Below are 21,391 nucleotides of genomic sequence, written 5' to 3' on the forward strand. Positions count from 1 at the left end.
TCAGGCTCTACTAAAAGCCATAGTCATCAAGACAGTATGGTACTGGCACAAAGACAAAAATATAGATAAATGGAACAAAATAGAAAGCCCAGAGATAAACCCACGAACCTATGGACCCCTTATCTTTGACAAAGGAGGCAATAATATACAATGGAGAAAAGACAATCTCTTTAACAAATGGTGCTGGGAAAACTGGTCAACCACTTGTAAAAGAATGAAACTAGAACACTTTCTAACACCATACACAATAATAAATTCAAAATGGATTAAAGATCTAACTGTAAGACCAGAAACTATAAAACTCCTAGAGGAAAACATAGGCAAAACACTCTCGGACATAAATCACAGCAGGATCCTCTATGACCTACCTCCCAGAGTAATGGAAATGAAAGCAAAAATAAACAAATGGGACCTAATTAAACTTAAAAGCCTTTGCACAACGAAGGAAGCTATAAGCAAGGTGAAAAGACAGCCTTCAAAATGGGAGAATATAATAGCAAACGAAGCAATGGCCAAAGAATTAATCTCAAAAATATACAAGCAACTCATGCAGCTCAATTCCAGAAAAATAAACGACCCAATCAAAAAATCCGCCAAAGAACTAAACAGAGTTCCTCCAAAGAAGACATACAGATAGCTAACAAACACTTGAAAAGATACTCAATATCACTCATTATCAGAGAAATGCAAATCAAAACCACAATGAGGTACCATCTCACGCTGGTCAGAATGGCTGCTACCCAACAGTCTATAAATAATAAATGCTGGAGAGGGTGTGGAGAAAAGGGAACCCTCTTACACTGTTGGTGGGAATGCAATCTAGTACAGCCGCTCTGGAGAACAGTGTGGAGATTCCTTAAAAAAACTGGAAATAGAACTGCAATATGACCCAACAATCCACCCCCTGCTAGGCATATACACTGAGGAAACCAAAATTGAAAGAGACACGCGTTCCTCAGTGTTCATTGCAGCACTGTTTATAATAGCCAGGACATGGAAACAACCTAGATGTCCATCATCAGATGAATGGATAAGAAAGCTGTGGTACATATACACAATGGAGTACTACTCAGCCATTAAAAAGAATACATTTGAATCAGTTCTAATGAGGTGGATGAAACTGGAGCCTTTTATACAGATTGATGTAAGTCAGAAAGAAAAACACCAATACAGTATACAAATGCATATATCTGGAATTTAGAAAGATGGGATGATGATCCTATATATGAGACAGCAAAAGAGACCCAGATGTATAGAACACTCTTTTGGACTCTGTGGGAGAAATAAAGGGTGGTATGATTTGAGAGAATAGCATTGAAACGTGCGTATTATCATATGTGAAACAGTTCGCCAGTCCAGATTTGACGCATGAGCCAGGGTGCTCAGGGCTCATGCACTGGGATGACCCTGAGAGATGCGATGGCAAGGGAGGTGGGAGGGGGTTCAGGATGGGGAACACATGTACACCCATTGCTGATTCGTGTCAATATATGGCAAAAACCACTACAATGTTGTAAAGTAATTAGCTTTCAATTAAAATAAAAAGAAAAAAAAAGATACCAATTTAAAAAATTACATGCAAATATCACTGAAGAGCATAGATGTAAAATTCCTCAACAAAATTCTAGTAAATAAAATAGATTGACACATTAAAAGGATTATACACCATGATCAAGTAGGGTTTATCCCAAGGGTACAAGAATTCTTCAATATATGCAAATCAATCAATGAGATACATCATATTAACAAATGGAAAGATAAAACAATATGATCATCTCAATAGATGCAAAGAAAGGTTTCAACAAAATTCAACACCCATTTGTGATTAAATAATAATAATAATAATAATAAAACAGAAAATCAGCATAGAAGGAAACTGCCTCAATATAATAAAGTCCACATACAACAAAGCCGCAGGAAGCATTATTCCCAACAGTGAAAACCTGAAAGGCATTTCCTCTAAGATCATTAGCAAGGCAAGTGTGCCCACTTTTTCCACTATTTTTCAATATGATTTTGTAATTCTTAGCCAAAGCAATCAGAGAAGAAAAAGAAAAGGAATTCAAACTGAAAAAGAACTAAATCTCTCACTGCTTGCAGGTGACAGAATACTATACATAGAAAACCCTGAAGATAACACCAGACAATTGCTTTTTTAAGTCACTTCAGTCATGTATGACTCTGTGCGACCCCACAGATGGCAGCCCACCAGGCTCCCCCATCCCTGAGATTCTCCAGGCAAGAACACTGGAGTGGGTTGCCATTTCCTTCTCCAATGCGTGAAAGTGAAAAGTGAAAGTGAAGTCTCTCAGTCATGTCCGACTCTTAGCGACCACATGGACTGCAGCCTACTAGGCTCCTCCATCCTGGGATTTTGCCTGGGATTTTCCAGGCAAGAGTACTGGAGTGGGGTGCCATTACCTTCTCCAGACAATTGCTAGAGCTAATCAATTAAGTTGCAGGATACAAAAGTCATACAGAGTAATCTTTTGCATTCCTATACATAAACAATGCATTTTCAGGAAAAAAAGGAAGCAATCCCATTCACCATTGCAACAGCAACAAAAAGTAAAATAATTCGAAATAAACCTACCTAGAGACCACAGACATGCCTGCAGAAAACTATAAGACAGCAATGAGAGAAAGCAAAGATCGCACAAACTGACAGAGCGATATACCATGTTATTGGATTGGAAGATTCAATATTGTGAAAATAACGATACAAGCCAAAGTAATCTACAGATTCAGTGCAATCCCTAGCAAATTACCAACAGTATTTTTCACAGAACCAATAATTTCACAGGTTGTATGGAAACACAAATGAACCTGACTAGCCAAAGCAACCTTAAGACAGAAAAATGGAGCTGGAGGATTTAACATTTCTGACTTCAGACTGTACTACAAAGCTACAGTCATCAAAACAACATGATACTGGCACAGAATAGAAATATAGATCAATGGAACCAGACTGAAAGCCCAGAAATTAATCCATGCTTGTCTGGACACCTTATCTTTGACCTAAGAGGCAAGAAAATACAATGTAGAAAAGATAGCCTCTTCAATAAACGGTGCTGAGAAAACTGGAGAGTTACATGTAAAAGAATGAAATTAGGACATGAATTATAGACTTAAATGCTAAAAGTAAGATTATGTGTAAGCAACTAGAAAACTCTTAGAGGAGAACATAGACAGAACACTCTTTGATGCAAATTGCAGCATGATCCTCTCTTATCCATCTCCTAGAGGAACAAGAATAAAAAAAAAAATAAACAAATGGTGTCTAATTAAACTTAAAAGTATTTACACAGCAAAGGAAACTATAAACAAGATGAAAGACAACCTTCAGAATAGGAGAAAATAATTGAAAACCAAACAAATGACAAATGATTAATCTCCAAAGTACATAAGTAGTTCATGCAGTAATATCAGAAAAAGCAAAAACCCAATCAAAAAAATGGGCAGGAGAAGGTATTTTTTTTTCCAATAGTCATGTATGGATGTGAGAGTTGGACTATACAGAAAGCTGAGCACTAATGATGCTTTCAACTGTGGTGCTGGAGATGACTCCTGAGAGTCCCTTGGACTGCAAGGAGATACAACCCATCAATCCTAAAGGAAATCAGTCCTGAATATTTATTGAAAGGACTGACACTGAAGCTGAAGCTCCAATAATTTGGCCATGTTATGCAAAGAACTGACTCATTGGAAAAGACATGGATGCTGGGAAAGATTCAAAGCCAGAGGAGAAGGGGACAACAGAGGATGAGATGGCATCATTGACTCGATGGACATGAATTTGAGCAAGTTCTGGGAGTTGGTGATGGACAGGGAAGCCTGGCATGCTGCAGTCCATGAGGTTGCAAAGAGTCAGATATGACTGAGTGACTGAACTGAACTGAACTGAAGACCTAAACAGACACTTCTCTAAAGAAGACATAGTGATGGCCAATAAACACACGAGAAGATGCTCAACATCACTCATTATTAGAGAAGTGGAAATCAAATCTACAATGAGTTACTAACTCATACCAGTCAGATTGGCCATCATTAAAAAAAAAATTACAAACAGTAACTTCTGTCTGTCTATTCCCTGATGCATATGTGGGCAAGAGTCCCTTTCGGTCCCTTTGTGCATAGTGTTGTATCTCAGAACTCCCACTGAGGCAGTTTGTTTGCAAATGGATAACAAATACTTGTTTTGTGGTGGATTTGATTGTGGACCTTGCAGTAGACTGTGAATTTGTTCCAGCCCCTCTTGACCATTTCTGGGTGCACATGAAAAACATTGACTTGGGCAGTCACCAATGGATGAATGATCCCTTTGGAAAATCAGGATAAGAAGTTCCAGCCCACAGCTAGAGCAAGAAATACAAATTTGGACTAAATGGGGTGGATAAGATAACTATGCAGCATCGCCCCTCCACCAAATTGCACAGGTTAAGGCTAAATGAGATCTTCAAAGACTAAGATGTTTCCCACAGGAAGAAGGGGGATCAGGATAGTGAGTGTGGCTTTTAGTGATGGCAAGACACTGTCAAAAGGACTAAACTCTATGTCAGTCTCTACAATAAATCAGAAGCTTCCTGACTGGGGACAGACAAGAGAGAGGCAGATAATATTTCAGAAGGCATTAAAAGGATGCAGTCTCTTCTCACTGCCCTGTGGAACTTATCAGAAAGCCTGCCCATGAAATATAAGGAAAGCCTAACCCTCAGATCTCTCCAACTGGCCTTAGGAAAACCCAATATCTCATGTGCTTCACTCCTATACATCCACTCTTCAACTGCCCCCTGTGAACACTCCTGAAGGTAGTGGCAGGAGTAAGTTTTAGTAGACAGTTCAGAAGAAAATGCAAAAACCAGACTAGGGTCCACAGACCAGTAGAAACCATAAATTGAAGCTGTAGTACCACTTTTAGGAATAGAGACGGTCTCAGAAGTTGGCCTGGTCTGAAAGAAATTATATAAGCTGAAGAATTCTGTCAAAAGAAGGAACAAGTAGTGTGGAATAAATGTATCCATACAAGTTCTGAGAAAGCCTAAGAATTTCTGGGCTTCTCTGGTAGCTCAGCTGGTAAAGAATCCACCTGCAATGCAAGAGACCCTGGTTCAATTCTTGGGTCAGGAAGATCTCCTGCAGAAGGGATAAGCTACCCGCTCCTATATTCTTGGGCTTCTGTGGTGGCTAACCTGGTAAAGAATCCGCCTGCAATGTGGCAGACTTGGGTTCAATCCCTGGGTTGGGAAGATCCCCTGGAGAAAGGAATGGCTACCCACTCTAGTATTATGGCCTGGATAATTCCATGGGCTGTATAGCTAGAATGACAAAAGTTGTTTCTCCTATGAAAGCAGTTAGTAAAGATAAGAGGAAGTGACAGCTTTTTCAAAAACAGACGGGTTTTCAAGTGCAAAGACAGTAACACAAATCTCTAAGAAACATGAGAAAATAAACATGACATAAACAAAGGTTCACAATAATCTTTAGTAAACGAACCCCAAAACATGGGATTTATAATTTACAATAGAAAGTATTCAAAGTAGCCATTTTGAGGAAAATCAATAAGCTACAAAAAAAGACACAGAAAGAAAATTCAATGAAATTAGTAAAATAACATATGAATAAAATTAGAAGTTTAACATAGAAGTTATCAAAATAAGAAAGAAACATAAGAGGTGGTCCTAAGATGGCAGAGGAATAGGATGGGGAGATATTTAAAGGCTGAGTAAATTCCACAAAACAACTTCTGAATGCTGGCAGAGGACATCAGGCACCCAAAATAGCAGCCCATTGTCTTTGAAAGAAGGTAGGAAAAAATATAAAAGACAAAAAGAGATACAAAAGAGGTGGAAACAGAGCTCTGTCCTGGGAAGGGAGTCTTAAAAAAGAGAGAAGTTTCCAAACACCAGGAAACACTCTCACTGCTGAGTCTGTGGAGAACCTTGGAACCACAGAGGGCAACATAACCAGGAGGAAAAATAAATAAATAATTCAAACCCACACCCCCAGTGGAGAAGCAGCACAAATGCCTGTATCCACCACTAGCAAGCGGGGGCTGGGCAAGGAGGTGTGGGCTGCATTGCTTAGAGTATGGACCAGGCCTGAATGCCCCAAGGGCAATCTGAGGGAACTAACTTGGGCTTGCAAACCAGACTGTGGGATAGCTACCACGCGAAAAGCCCTAACCTAAACACCGCCAGGCCAGCTCACAGAACAAAGGACTGACTAGAGTTACATGAAAAGCCCTAACATAAGACACTATCAGGGCCACTCACAGAACAAAGGACTGAGCAAAGCTAGCCAGCTGCAGATCATCCCACTTCAGTGACAGGCAGCCAGAGCCAGAAGGGGACCATCGCAGCCCCAGAAAGGCATTATCTAACAAACTGCAAGTAGGCTTCATTGATAACAGACTTCTTAGGGTTCTGGATGGTCAACATCTGCCTGAGAAGGTACACCAGTTGGACACCCAGAAAACTGAGTGGCAGGGACGGGGGAGGCAATAAGTCGCAGCGACTACACTCACCAAACACCTGATCACCTGAGCTGCTCGGACCTGGGAAGGACACAAAATGCAAGCCCAACCGAGTCTGCACCTCTGAGGACTACCTGAGTAACTGAACCTGAGCAGCTTAGACCTGGGAAGTGCATACAACCCAGGGCCAGCCTCAGACAGTTCCCAGCAGAGCAACCTAGAGCCTAATCAGTGTAGACAGGGAACGCACACACGGTGAGTGAGGGCAAACCCAGTGTGGCCTAGACACTGCGAGCACACTCCAGTGTTATTTGTTTGCAGCACTCCTCCCTCCCCACAGCACTACTGAACAAGTGAGCCTAAAAAAGTGTCCTTCAGCGCCCCCTTGTGTCAGGGTGGAAATTAGACACTGAAGAGACCAGCAAACAGAAGAATCTGAAACAGAGGGAACGGCCTTGGAAGTGACAGGTGCAATAGATTAAAAACCTGTAGTTACTACTGACTACATAGGAAAGGGCCTGTAGGTCTTGAGAAATATAAGCCGGATCAAGAAACTATCCAAAAATGAACTGACCCCACACTACATACAACAACACCAGAGGAAGTCCTAGATATATTTTTACAATCATTCTTTATTTTTTTTTTAGTTTTTAAGTCCTCTATTATTTCTTTATTTTTCATTTTTATAACCTACTATTACCTTGCCAAAAAATGAGACCCTATTTTTTAAAGCAAACTTCATACATATATATTTTATAATTTTTGTGACTTTTTTTTTATTTTCCTTAATATTGTATTTTTGAAAATCCAACCTCTATTTTAGATTTTTAATATTTGCTCTTTGGTATTTGTTATCAATTTTGTACCCTTAAGAACCCAATCTTCAGTACCCATTTTTATTAGGGAGTGAGATTATTGGCTTGACTACTCTCTCCTCCTTTCGACTCTCCTTTTTCTCCTCCAGGCCTCTATCTCCTCCCTCCCCCTTCTCTTCTCAACCCATCTATGTGAATCTCTTTGTGTGTTCTGGACGGTGGAGAACACTTAGGGAACTGATTACTGGCTGAATCCGTCTCTCTCCTTTTGATTCCCCCCTTTATCTTCCTGGCCACCTCTGTCTCCTTCCTCCCTCTACCCTTCTCTGTATAACTCAGTGAACTTCTCTGAGCAGTCCAGACTGTGGAGTGCACAGAAGGAAATGATTACTGGCTAGTTTGCTCTCTCTCTTTTGACTCCACCTCATCTCATCCTGGTCAGCTCTATCTCCCTCCTGCCTCTTCTCTTCTCCATGTACCACTGTGAACTTCTCTGGGTGTCCCTAACTGTGGAGAAACTTTTCATCTTTAACCTAGATGTTTTATCAATTGTACTGTATAGATGGAGAAGTCTTGAGGCTACTGTAAGAATAAGACTGAAAACCAGAAACAGGAGGCTTAAGTCCAAATCCTGAGAACAACAGAGAAATCCTGACTCCAGGGAACATTAATCGATAGGAGCTCATCTAATGCCTCCATCAGTTCAGTTCAGTTCAGTCACTCAGCCGTGTCCGACTCTCTGTGACCCCATGAATCGCAGCACGCCAGGCCTCCCTGTCCATCACCAACTCCCAGAGTTCACTCAGACTCACGTCCATCGAGTCAGGGATGTTATCCAGCAATCTCATCCTCTGTCGTCCCCTTCTTCTCCTGCCCCCAATCCCTCCCAGCATCAAAGTCTTTTCCAATGAGTCAACTCTTCGCATGAGGTGGCCAAAGGACTGGAGTTTCAGCTTTAGCATCATTCCTTCCAAGGAAATCCCAGGACTGATCTCCTTCAGAATGGACTGGTTGGATCTCCTTGCAGTCCAAGGGACTCTCAAGAGTCTTCTCCAACACCACAGTTCAAAAGCATCAATTCTTCGGCACTCAGCCTTCTTCACAATTCAACTCTCACATCCATACCTACACAGAAACAAAGCACCACCCAAGGGCCAACAAGTTCCAGAGCAAGACATACCAGGCAAATTATCCAGCAACACAGGAACACAGCCCTGAGCTTCGATATACAGGAAGCCCAAAGTTACCCCAAAACAACTGACATCTCATAACTCATTACTGGACAGTTCATTGCACTCCAGAGAGAAGAAATCCAGTTCCATCCATCAGAACACCGACACAAGCTTCCTTAACCAAGAAACCTTGACAAGCCACTGATATAACCCCACCCACAGCGAGGAAATTCCACAATAAAGAGAACTCCACAAACTGCCAGAATACAGAAAGGCCACCCCAAATGCAGCAATATACACAAGATGAAGACACAGAGGAATATCCAACAGGTAAAAGAACAGGATAAATGCCCACCAAATCAATCTAAAGAGGAAGAGATAGGGAATCTACCTGATAAAGAATTCCAAATAATGATAGTGAAAATGATCAAAAATCTTGAAAACAAAATGGAATTACAGAAAAACAGCCTGGAGACAAGGATTGAGAAGATGCAAGAAAGGTTTAACAAGGACCTAGAAGAAATAAAAAAGAGTCAATGTCTAATGAACAATGCAATAAATGAGGTAAAAAATACTCTGGAGGTAACAAATAGAATAATGGAGGCAGAAAATAGGATTAGTGAGGTAGAATATAGAATGGTAGAAATAAATGAATCAGAGAGGAAAAAAGAAAAATGAATTAAAAGAAATGAGGACAATCTCAGAGGCCACTGGGACAATATTAAACGCCCCAATATTTGAATCATAAGAGTCCCAGAAGAAGAAGATCAAAAGAAAGACCATGAGAAAATACTTGAGGAGATAATAGTTGAAAAATTCCCTAAAATGAGGAAGGAAATAATCACCCAAGTCCAAAAAAACCAGAGAGTCCCAAACAGGATAAACCCAAGGTAAAACACCCCAAGGCACATATTAATGAAATTAACAAAGATCAAACATAAATAACAAATATTAAAAGCAGCAAGGGAAAAAACAACAAATAACACACAAGGGGATTCCCATAAGAATAACAGCTGGTCTTTCAATAGAAACTCTTTGAGCCAGGAGGGAATGGCAGGACATACTTAAAGTGATGAAAGGAAATAACCTATAGCCCAGATTACTGTACCGAGCAAGGATCTCAATCAAATATGAAGGAGAAATCAAAAGCTTTACAGACAAGCAAAAGCTGAAAGAATTCAGTACCACCAAACCAGCTCTCCAATAAATGCTAAAGGATCTTCTCTAGACAAGAAACACAAAAAGGGTGTATAAACTCGAACCCAAAAGAATAAAATGAATGGCAATGGGAACATACTTATTAATAATTCCCTTAAACATAAATGGGTTGAATGCCCCAACCAAAAGACAAAGACTGGCTGAATGGATACAAAAAACAAGACCCCTATGTATGTTGTCTACAAGAGACCCACCTCAAAACAAGGGACACATACAGACTGAAAGTGAAGGGCTGGAAAAAAATATTCCATGCAAATAGAGACCAAAAGAAAGCAGGGGTTACAAAACTCATATCAGATAAAATAGACTTTAAAACAAAGGCTGTGAAAAGAGACAAAGAAGGACACCACATATGATCAAAGAATCAATCCAAGAAGAAGATATAACAATTATAAATATATATGCACCCAACATAGGAGCACCACAATATGTAAGACAAATGCTAACATGTCTGAAAGGGGAAATTAACAATAACACAATAATAGTGGAAGACTTTAATACCCCACTAACACCTATCAGTAAATCAATTAAACAGAAAATTAACAAGGAAACACAAACTTTAAATAGACAAGTTAGACCTAACTGATATCTATAAGACATTTCACCCTTAAACAATAAATTTCACCTTTTCTCAAGTGCACATGGAATCTTCTCCAGAATAGATGACATCCTGGGCCATAAATCTAGCCTTGGTAAATTCAAAAAAACTGAAATCATTCCAAGCATCTTTTCTGACCACAATGCAGTAAGATTAGATATCAATTACAGGAAAAAAACTATTAAAAATTCCAACATATGGAGGCTGAACAACATGCTGCTGAATAACCAACAAATCACAGAAGAAATCAAAATATGCATAGAAACGAATGAAAATGAAAACAAAACAACACAAAACCTGTGGGACACTGGAAAAGTAGTGCTAAGGAGAAGGTTCATAGCATTATAGGCATACCTCAAGAAACAAGAAAAAAGTCAAATAAATAACCTAACGCCACACCTAAAGCAACTAGAAAAGGAAGAAATGAAGAACCCCAGGGTTAGTAGAGGGAGGAAATCTTAAATTTAGGGGAGAAATAAATGCCAAAGAAACAAAAGAGACCATATCAAAACTGAACAAAGCCAAAAGCTGGTTCTTTGAAAGGATAAATAAAATTGACAAACCATTAGCCAGACTCATCAAGAAACAAAGGGAGAAAAATCAAATCAATAAAATTAGAAATGAAAATGGAGAGATCACAACAGACAACACAGAAATACAAAGGGTCACAAGAGACTACTATCAGCAATTATATGCCAATTAAATGGACAACATGGAAGAAATGGACAAATTCTTAGAAAAGTACAACTTGCCAAAACTGAACAAGGAAGAAATGGAAAATCTTAACAGACCCATCACAAGCATGGAAATTGAAACTGTAATCAGAAATCTTCCAGCAAACAAAAGCCCAGGTCTAGACAGCTTCACAGCTGAATTCTACCAAAACTTAGAGAGGAGCTAACACCTATCCTACTCAAACTCTTCCAGAAAATTTCAGAGGAAGGTAAACTTCCAAACTCATTCTATGAGGCCACCATCACCCTAATACCAAAACCTGACGAAGATGCCACACCAAAAAAAAAAAAAAAAAAGAAAGAAAGAAAGAAAAGAAAACTACAGGCCAATATCACTGATGAACATAGATGTAAAAATCCTTAACAAAATTCTAGCAATCAGAATCCTACAACACATTAAAAAGATCATACACCATGATCAAGTGGGCTTTATCCCAGGGATGCAAGGATTCTTCAATATCCAGAAATCAATCAATGTAATACACCACATTAACAAATTGAAAAGTAAAAGCCATATGATTATCTCAATAGTTACAGAGAATACCTTTGACAAAATTCAACATCCATTTATGATAAAAACTCTCCAGAAAGTAAGAATAGAAGGAACATACCTCAACATAATAAAAGCTATATATGACAAAACCACAGAAAACATTATCCCTAATGGTGAAAAATTTAAAGCATTTCTCCTAAAGTCAAGAACAAGAGAAGGACGTTGACTTTCACCACTACTATTCAACACAGTTTTGGAAGTTTTGGCCACAGCAATCAGAGTAGAAAAAGAAGTGAAAGGAATCCAAATTGGAAAAGAAGAAGTAAAACTCTCACTGTTTGCAGATGACATGATCCTCTACATAGAAAACCCTAAAGACTCCACAGGAAATTACTAGAGCTAATCAATGAATATAGTAAAGTGGCAGGATATAAAATCAACCCACAGAAATTCCTTGCATTCCTATACACAAATAATGAGAAAATAGAAAGAGAAATTAAAGAAACAATTCCATTCACCATTGCAACGAAAAGAATAAAATACTTTGGAACATATCTGGCTTCCCTGGTGGCTTAGAGGTTAAAGCATCTGCCTGCAATGCGGGAGACCTGGGTTCGATCCCTGGGTCAGGGAGATCCCCTGGAGAAGGAAATGGCAACCCACTCCAGTACCGAAAGAAACAGAAGACGTGTATATAGAAAACTAAAAAACACAGGTGAATGAAAACAAAAAGGACACTAATAGATGGAGAAATATACTCGGTTCATGGATCGGAAGAATCAATATAGTGAAAATGAGAACACTACCGAAAGCAATCTATAGATTCAATGCAATCCTTATCAAACTACCGATGGCATTTTTCCCAGAGCTAGAACAAATAATTTCACAATTTTTAGGGAAATCCAAAAAAACCTCGAATAGCCAAAGCAATCTTGAGAAAGAAAAATGTAACTGGAAGAATCAACCTGCCTGACTTCAGGCTCTACTACAAAGCCACAGTCTTCAAGATGGCATGGTACTGGCACAAAGACAGAAATATAGATCAATGGAACAAAATAGAAAGCCCAGAGATAAATCCACCAATGGACACCTTATCTTTAAGAAAGGAGGCAATAATATACAATGGAGAAAAGACAATCTCTTTAACAAGTGGTGCTGGAAAACTGGTCAACCACTTGTAAAAGAATGAAACTAGAGCACTTTCTAACATCATACACAAAAATAAACTCAAAATGGATTAACGATCTAAATGTAAGACCAGAAAGTATAAAACTCCTAGAGAAGAACATAGCCTGCCATAAATCACAGCAGGATCCTCTATGACCCACCTCCCAGAATATTGGAAATGAAAGCAAAAATAAACAAATGGGACCTAATTAAACTTAAAAGCTTCTGCACAACAAAGGAAACTGTAAGCAAGGTGAAAAGACAGCCTTCAGATTGGGAGAAAATAATAGCAAATGAAACAACTGACAAAGAATTAATCCAAATATATACAAGCAACTCCTGCAGCTCAATTCCAGAAAAATAAATGACCCAATCAAAAAATGGGCCAAATAACTAAATAGACATTTCTCCAAAGAAGACATACAGATGGCTAACAAACACATAAAAAGATGCTCAACATCACTCATTATCAGAGAAATGCCAATCAAAACCACAAAGAGGTACCATTTCACACCAGTCAGAATGGCTGTGATCCAAAAGTCTACAAGCAATAAATGCTGGAGAGGATGCAGAGAAAAGGGAACCCTCTTACACTGTTGGTGGGAATGCAAACTAGTACAGCCACTATGAAGAACAGTGTGGAGAGTCCTTAAAAGCTTGAAATAAAACTGCCATATGATCCAGCAATCCCACTGCTGGGCATACACACTGAGGAAACCAGAATTGAAAGAGACACATATACCCCAATGTTCATTGCAGCACTGTTTATAATAGCCAGGACATTGAAACAACCTAGATGTCCATCAGCAGATGAATGGATAAGAAAGCTGTGGTACATATACACAATGGAGTATTACTCAGCCATTAAAAAGAATACATTTGAATCAGTTCTAATTATGTGGATGAAACTGGAGCCAATTATACAGAGTGAAGTAAGCCAGAAAGAAAAACACCAATACAGTATACTAACATATATATATATATATGGAATTTAGAAAGATGGTGACAATAACCCTGTATGTGAGACAGCAAAAGAGACACAGATGTATAGAAAAGTCTTTTGGACTCTGTGGGAGAGGGCGAGGATAGGATGATTTGGGAGAATGGCATTGAAACATGTTTAATATCATATATGAAATGAATCACCCGCCCAGTTTTGATACATGATACAGGATGCTTGGGGCTGGTGTACTGGGATGACCCAGAGGGATGATTTGGGGTGGGAGGTGGGAGGGGGGTTCAGGATGGGGAACACATGTACACCCGTGGCAGATTCATGTTGATGTATGGCAAAACCAATACAATATTGTAAAGTAATTAGCCTCCAACTACAATAAATAAATATATATATTTAAATAAATAAAGAAATACACAAACATAAAATTTTGATGTTAAAGAATCCAACGATTGAAATAAGAAAAAAAATGCAAGGGAAAGCATCAAGAATAGAACAGACCAGACAGATGAAAGAATATGTGAGACCGAAGATACTTTTAAGTTACAAAGAGGAAAAAGAAAAAAAGCATTTTTAAAAAGTGAAAGAAATATTTTATGATCCATGGCATATCATAAAAAGAACTACTTCATTTTGTTACTATTTATTTAGTAAAGAGTTAATGTATCTTTAATTACAGCCTACAAAGTAACCTTATAGTCAGTATCATCCAGATAGAAAATTAATAAAGAAACACAAGCCTTAAATGATACATTGGACCAGTTGGACCAAATTGATACTTATAGGATGTTTTATCCAATAATTGTTGGAATAATTGAAAGGGGAGGGAGACTCAAGAGGGAGGTGATAAGACAAAATGCCAAGATTAATAGTGAGGCAACATTCATCAGTGAAGAACACCCAAAGCAATTCACAAGCTTACAAAAAGAAAAGGGGATATAAACAAGAATAAAAAGAGAAGAGAGAAATCAAGCCAATAAACTCATAAGTAAAAACACTAAACACTAGATTAGCAAAAATACAAAATAAGAAATATGGATAAAATATAATATAACTGAATAGTATGGTAAAAATAGGAAAAACATAAACTAAAATAAGTTTATTTAAAAATTAGAATTTAAAAATTTATTTAAATTGAGGGCTAATTACTTTACAGTATTTTATTGGTTTTTCCATACATAAACATGGATCTGCCACTGGTGTAGATTTTTTAAGAAAGAAAAATGTAAGGTAAAAACTAAAGGAATAATAAAAAATATTAGAATAGTAAGAAAAAGAAGATATTAAAAAAAAGTTATATTAGAGTGGTTGTAAGATGGTGTGATCACTCACCTAGAGCCAGATATCCTGGAATGTGAAGTCAAGTGGGCCTTAGGAAGCATCACTGTGAACAAAGCTAGTGGAGGTGATGGAATTCCAGTTGAGCTATTTCAAACCCTGAAACATGATGCTGTGAAAGTGCTGCACTCATTATGCCAGCAAATTTGGAAAACTCAGCAGGGGCCACAGGATGGGAAAAGGTCAGTTTTCATTCCAATCCCAAAGAAAGGTAATTCCAAAGAGTGCTCAAACTATTGCACAGTTGCACTCATCTCACACGCTAGTGAAGTAATGCTCAAAATTATCCAAGCTAGGCTTCTGCAATACGTGAAACGTGAAATTCCAGATGTTCAAGCTGGTTTTAGAAAAGGCAGAGAAACCAGAGGGCAAATTGCCAACATCCACTGGATCATGGAGAAAAAAAAAAGAGAGTTCCAGAAAAACATCTATTTCTGCTTTATTGACTATGCCAAAGCCTTTCACTGTGTTCAGTTCAGTTTAGTCGCTCAGTCGAGTCTGACCCTTTGTGACCCCATGAATTGCAGCACGCCTGGCCTACCTGTCCATAACACAGAGTTCACCCAGACTCACGACCATCGAGTCCGTGATGCCATCCAGCCATCTCATCCTCTGTCGTCCCCTTCTCCTCCTGCCCCAATCCCTCCCAGCATCAGAGTCTTTTCCAATGAGTCAACTCTTCACATGAGGTGGCCAAAGGACTGGAGTTTCAGCTTTAGCATCATTCCTTCCAAAGAAATCCCAGGGTTGATCTCCTTCAGAATGAACTGGTTGGAACTTCTTGCAGTCCAAAGGACTCTTAAGAGTCTTCTCCAACAACACAGCTCAAAAGCATCAATTCTTTGCCACTCAGTCTTCTTCACAGTCCAACTCTCACATCCATACATGACCACAGGAAAAACCATAGCCTTGACTAGACGGACCTTAGTCGGCAAAGTAATGTCTCTGCTTTTGAATATGCTATCTAGGTTGGTCATAACTTTTCTTCCAAGGAGTAAGCGTCTTTTAATTTCATGGCTGCTATCACCATCTGCAGTGATTTTGGAGCCCAAAAACATAGTCCGACACTGTTTCCACTGTTTCCCCATCTATTTCCCATGAAGTGATGGGACCGGATGCCATGATCTTAGTTTTCTGAATGTTGAGCTTTAAGCCAACTTTTTCCCTCTCCTCTTTCACTTTCATCAAGAGGATTTTTAGCTCCACTTCACTGTCTGCTATAAGGGTGGTGTCATCTGCATATCTAAGGTTATTGATATTTCTCTTGGCAATCTTGATTCCAGCATGTGTTTCTTCCAGTCCAGCGTTTCTCATGATGTACTCTGCATATAAGTTAAATAAGCAGGGTGACAATATACAGCCTTGACATAATCCCTTTCCTATTTGGAACCAGTCTGTTGTTCCATGTCCAGTTCTAACTGTTGCTTCCTGGCCTGCATACAGATTTCTCAAGAGGCAGGTGAGGTGGTCTGGTATTACTGTCTCTTTCAGAATTTTCCACTGTTTAGAATAGAATCAATTTGATTTCAGTGTTGATAATCTGGTGATGTCCATGTGTAGAGTTTTCTCTTGTGTTGTTGGAAGAGGGTGTTTGCTATGACCAGTGCATTTTCTTGCAAAACTCTATTAGTCTTTGCCCTGCTTCATTCTGCATTCCAAGGCCAAATTTGCCTGTTAGTCCAGGTGTTTCCTGACTTCCTTCTTTTGCATTCCAGTCCCCTATAGTGAAAAGGACATCTTTTGGTGGTATTAGTTCTAAAAGGTGTTGTTCAGTTCAGTTCAGTTGCTCAGTCGTGTCCGACTTTTTGCGACCACATGAATCACAGCATGCCAGGCCTCCCTGTCCATCACCATCTCCTCGGGGTTCTGGTCTTCATAAAACCGTTCAACTTCAGTTTCTTCAGCGTTACTGGTTGGGTCATAGACTTGGATAACTGTGATATTGAATGGTTTGCCTTGGAGATGAACAGAGATCATTCTGTCGTTTTTGAGATTGCATCCAAGTACTGCATTTCGGACTCTTTTGTTGACCATGATGGCTACTTCATTTCTTCTGAGGGATTCCTGCCCACAGTAGTAGATATAATGGTCATCTGAGTTAAATTCACCCATTACAGTCCATTTTAGTTCTCTGATTCCTAGAATGTTGACGTTCACCCTTGCCATCTCTTGTTTGACCACTTCCAATTTGCCTTGATTCATGGACCTGACATTCCAGGTTCTTATGCAATATTGCTCTTTACAGCATCAGACCTTGCTTCTATCACCAGTCACATCCACAACTGGGTATTGTTTTTGCTTTGGCTCCATCCCTTCATTCTTTCTGGAGTTATTTCTCCACTGATCTCCAGTAGCATATTGGGCACCTACTGACCTGGGAAGTTCCTCTTTCGGTATCCTATCATTTTGCCTTTTCATGCTGTTCATGGGGTTCTCAAGGAAAGAATACTGAAGTGGCTTGCCATTCCCTTCTCCAGTGGAACACATTTTGTCAGACCTCTCCACCATGACCCACCCGTCTTGGGTTGCCCTGCAGGCATGTCTTGGTTTCATTGAATTAGACAGGGCTGTGGTCCTAGTGTGATTAGATTGACTAGTCTTTTGTGAGTATGGTTTCAGTGTATCTGCCCTCTGATGCCCTCTTGCAACACCTACCATCTTACTTGCATTTCTCTTAACTTGGGCATGGGGTCTATCTTCACGGCTGCTCCAGCAAAGCACAGCCACTGCTCCTTACCTTGGATGAGGGGTATCTCCTTACCGCCGCCATTTCTGACCTTCAAGTTGGGATATCTCCTCTAGGCCCTCCTGTGCCTGCTCAGCCACTGCTCTTCGGGTTGCTCCTCCCAGCCACCGGCCCTGGCCTCAGGCATGGCTGGCTCCTCCCAGCTGCCTCCCCTGGCCTCGAGCTTGGTGTGGCTCCCCAGGGTCACTGCCCCTGGCCTCCAGTGCGAGGTGGCTTGTCCTTGCCACCCCTGACCTCGGACACAGGGTGTCTCCTCCTGGCTGCCACTGGCCTCGGACGCTCGGTAGCTCCTCCCAGCCGCTGCCCTGACCTCGGACGTGGAGTGGCTCCTCCCAGCCGTTCCTGTGCCATAGCAGCCTGGCACTCTGGGCCGCTGTCCCTGACTTCGGACGTGCGGTAGCTCTCAGCCGCACGTGGACCACAATAAACTGGAAAATTCTGAAAGAGATGGGAATACCAGATCACCTGACCTGCCTTTTGAGAAACCTATATGCAGGTCAGGAAGCAACAGTTAGAACTGGACACAGAATAACAGACTGGTTCCAAATAGGAAAAGGGGTACATCAAGGCTATATATTGTCGCCCTGCTTATTTAACTTCTATGCAGAGTACATCATGAGAAATGCTTGGCTGGAAGAAGCACAAGCTGGAATCAAGATTGCCGGGAGAAATATCAATAACCTCAGATATGCAGATGACACCACCCTTATGGCAGAAAGTGAAGAGAAACTAAAAAGCTTTTTGATGCCAGTCAAAGACGAGAGTAAAAACGTTGGCTCAAGGTTCAACATTCAGAAAACTAAGATCGTGGCATCCGGTCCCATCACTTCACGGAAAATAAATGGGGAAACAGTGGAAACAGTGCACTACTTTATTTTTCTGGGCTCCAAAATCACTGCAGATGGTGATTGCAGCCATGAAATTAAAAGATGCTTACTCCTTGGAAGGAAAGGTATGACCAACCCAGATAGCATATTCAAAAGCAGAGACATTACTTTGCCAACAAAGGTCCGTCTAGTCAGGCTATAGTTTTTCCAGTGGTCATGTATGGATGTGAGAGTTGGACTGGGAAGAAAGCTGAGTGCCAAAGAATTGATGCTTTTGAAGTGTGGTGTTGGAGAAGACTGTTGAGAGTCCCTTGGACTGCAAGGTTATCCAACCAGTCCATCCTAATGGAGGTCAGTCTTGGGTGTTCATTGGAAGGACTCATGTTGAAGTTGAAACTCCAATACTTTGGCCACCTGATGCTAAGAGCTGACTCATTAGAAAAGACCCTGATGCTGGGAAAGATTGAGGGCAGGAGGAGATGGGGATGACAGAGTATGAAATGGTTGGATGGCATCACTGACTCGACGAACATGGCTTTGGGTGAACTCCGGGAGTTGGTGACGGACAGGGAGGCCTAGCGTCACAGAGAGTTGGGTGCGACTGGGAGGCTCAACTGTTTTGCAGAAGAATGTCCTCCTTACTCCTCCATTGACCTCTTCATGTAGTGTGCACCAGCCAATCTGCCTACTCATGAAGTTCTCCAATAATTCTAGGAAGGTGTCTGGACATGCTGAGGGCACTATGGGTTCTGCTCAGACTCAGATCTGCCCTTAGCCAGCTTGTACTTGCTCGCAAAGTCCACAATTACCTCCATAGTCCACACTCTCGAGTTAATTGTGGGGATTTAATCTGCTGAACCTGTGGCTTCAAGTGCTATTTCCATACCTCTTGTTTTGTCACGCAGCCCATGGTGGTCTGCTTTAGTTTTGGGACTGCCTCTGCTTGTAGGCCACCCTCCGGTGTCTGTTCCCTGCCCAGACAAAAGGTGATGAAGGCCGAGGTTTATTAAAGCTCACTAGCTTAGTTGGGCTGGGGAGAGGGTGGGGTATGGCAGCCACAATTGTAATGTACCAGGGAATGCCTGTGGTGGCAGAGACCTGATTGATGTTTTTATAGTCTGAGGCAGGTCATGAGATCTCCCAGAGAAATTGCTCCCAGGTCATGGGTCCATAGAAACAGCCAAGCTGCTTTGGCTCCCAGGAATGTGTGGACTATAGCTTGTGCCTGCTCATGGCTTGATGGTTGCTGCTACTTCCAGGGCTGGAACCACAGCAGTACTATTTTGTCCACTGTTGCAGGCATTCTCCCTGGCTTTGGTAGTAGCCACTCGGTTTGAGTTCCTTACTCTGGGACTGTAAACTGCAGTTGCATCTAGTTTCACCTCTGGCTTTCCTGCCAGCTTTTCTGAACAACTCTATGTTCTCTATGGTAAATTCATAACTGTTTTTCCTACAACTTATGGCCTTTATGAAGGCAGGTTCCTGATATCTGCAAGAAATTAGAGGAATTCCTGTGATCTGTGAGGAATTAAAGGGTCCCTGCCCATGGGGCAACCGAAGATGGGTGGGTCATGATGGAGAGGTCTGAAAGAATGTGGTCCACTGGAGAAGGGAATGGCAAACCACTTCAGTATTCTTGTCTTGAGAACCCCATGAATAGCATGAAAAGGCAAAATGATAGGATACTGAAAGAGGAACTTCCCAGGTCAGTAGGTGCCCAACACACTACTGGAGATCAGTGGAGAAATAACTCCAGAAAGAATGAAGGGATGGAGCCAAAGCAAAAACAATACCCAGTTGTGGATGTGACTGGTGATAGAAGCAAGGTCTGATGCTGTAAAGAGCAATATTGCATAAGAACCTGGAATGTCAGGTCCATGAATCAAGACAAATTGGAAGTGGTAAAACAAGAGATGGAACATTGACATTCTAGGAATCAGCGAACTAAAAGGGACTAAATGGGTGAATTTAACTCAGATGACCATTATATCTACTACTGCGGGCAGGAATCCCTCAGAAGAAATGAAGTAGCCATCATGGGCAACAAAAGAGTCTGAAATGCAGTACTTGGATGCAATCTCAAAAACGACAGAATGATCTCTGTTCGTTTTCAAGGCAAACCATTCAATATCACAGTTATCCAAGTCTATGACCCAACCAGTAATGCTGAAGAAACTGAATCTGAACGGTTCTATGAAGACCTACAAGACCTTGCAGAACTAACACCCCAAAAAGATGTCCTTTTCATTATAGGGGACTGGAATGCAAAAGTAGAAAGTCGAGAAACATCTGCAGTAACAGGCAAATTTGGCCTTGGAATGTGGAATGAAGCAGGGCTAAGACTAATAGAGTTTTGCCAAGAAAATGCACTGGTCATAGCAAACACCCTCTTCTAACAACACAAGAGAAGACTCTACACATGGACATCACCAGATGGTCAACACCAAAATCAGATTGATTATATTCTTTGTAGCCAAAGATGGAGAAGCTCTATACAGTCAACAAAAACAAGACCAGGAGCTGACTGTGGCTCAGAACATGAACTCCTTATTACCAAATTCACACTTAAATTGAAGAAAGCAGGGAAAACCCCTAGACCATTCAGGTGTGACCTAAATCAAATCCCTTATGATTATACAGTGGAAGTGAGAAATAGATTTAAGGGCCTAGATCTGATAGATAGAATGCCTGATGAACTATGGAAGGATGTTCGTGACATTGTACAGGAGACAGGGATCAAGAACATCCCCAAGGAAAAGGAATGCAAAAAAGCAAAATGACTGTCTGGGGAGGCCTTACAAATAACTGTGAAAAGAAGAGAAATGACTAGCAAAGGAGAAAAGGAAAGATATAAGC

The 21,391-nt window shown here is 40.5% G+C and overlaps 2 pseudogenes; one reads left to right on the forward strand and one right to left on the reverse strand.

The window, feature by feature from the left end:
- The window catches only part of LOC128070593 (craniofacial development protein 2-like), a 75,929-nt pseudogene extending 58,588 nt beyond the window's left edge, over positions 1-17,341 (reverse strand).
- Positions 17,342-19,066: 1,725 nt separating this feature from the next.
- On the forward strand, positions 19,067-21,132 carry LOC128069520 (craniofacial development protein 2-like; annotated as a pseudogene).
- Positions 21,133-21,391: the final 259 nt, after the last annotated feature.

The sequence above is a fragment of the Budorcas taxicolor genome, chromosome X, assembly GCF_023091745.1.
Source record: "Budorcas taxicolor isolate Tak-1 chromosome X, Takin1.1, whole genome shotgun sequence".
Taxonomy (NCBI): Eukaryota; Metazoa; Chordata; class Mammalia; order Artiodactyla; family Bovidae; genus Budorcas; species Budorcas taxicolor.